The following is a 1,190-nucleotide window of genomic DNA, read 5'->3' as shown; positions in this document are numbered from 1 at the left end:
GGTTTAAAGGGGCACAATTTTTGTCTCAAATTTAGGGTTTTTCCCATATTCATATTTTTTAAATTAAATTTATGGTTAGAACTCAAAAGATGTCACAAATTTCTGTTTGATCCACTGTGATTCAGGAATACTTTGCAAATTAAAAATTGAGAATTGTAACTACCAACAAAAATTTCGATGTGAAAGTCACCAGATTGTCCGGCTATGGCATCGGCTTCATATTCTGTCATTTGATTTTAATCAGGTGGAATGTAAAGTTCTTCAGGAGTGTTTGAAAATGCATACATAGTTCTACATATTTTCAAAACACTTTCTTGTGATCAGGTGTGTGAAAATATACTACCAACATAACTTGGCTTTTTCAAAATTGAAAGCCCTATCTTTTATGATTAATTTTTTTTACTGAGAAATAAAATATGTAAACTAATTTATTACTGCATTATTTTTATCAGCTGTAAACATGAAGCTTCACGAAATGTCCTCAAATCATCTCAATATCACCTCCCATCAAAATGGAAATATTTCATACCAGGTGGCACACCAATACCGTTTTCATCCAATTTAATTAATTTTATACTCTTGCACCCTGAAAAAAGCTTGGGTAAATACTTGTTACTTCCTGTTTAAGGGGGTCAGTCCTTTGGGCCAGTGTTTAGGCAACTGTACTTGCAAGTGTTTGCTTTTATGGTTACCTTGATTATAAAAAATTTAGCAGCCCATATTGAAAAATTATATATTTTTTCATTCCCTTTAATTCCTTGCTCAAGCTTTATCCAATATTAATATTCACACACTGCCTCTGGCTTTGTTTAACAATTTAACATTCAGTATGTGTGTTTACATCATCTGGGTACACCACCTGGAGTGAAAAGTATATATTTGTGTGTTTAGATGGTACATTTTAGTGTTGCATGTAACAGATAAGAAAGAAAATGAAACTGGGTGCTCTTTGCTCCCATTGCTGATTTCTAATGAAATGCCACTGCTCCTCTTGGTCATCTCCCATCGCTCACTACCATTCTTCCAGGGATCATTCATATGCATCAACTTTATTCTTTGCAAGTGCTCTGAGCCTTTATGTATTTTTGCTTGAATTTCCTCAAATTATGTACATCAAATCAAATGTCTCCAATCCCCTTTTAGGTTAAGTAATACTAGGGAAATATTTCAGCTAAAATTAAATTTTTTAC

Source organism: Penaeus monodon, chromosome 24, assembly GCF_015228065.2.
Source record: "Penaeus monodon isolate SGIC_2016 chromosome 24, NSTDA_Pmon_1, whole genome shotgun sequence".
Taxonomy (NCBI): domain Eukaryota; kingdom Metazoa; phylum Arthropoda; class Malacostraca; order Decapoda; family Penaeidae; genus Penaeus; species Penaeus monodon.
Note: the sequence above shows the minus strand (reverse complement) of the source record.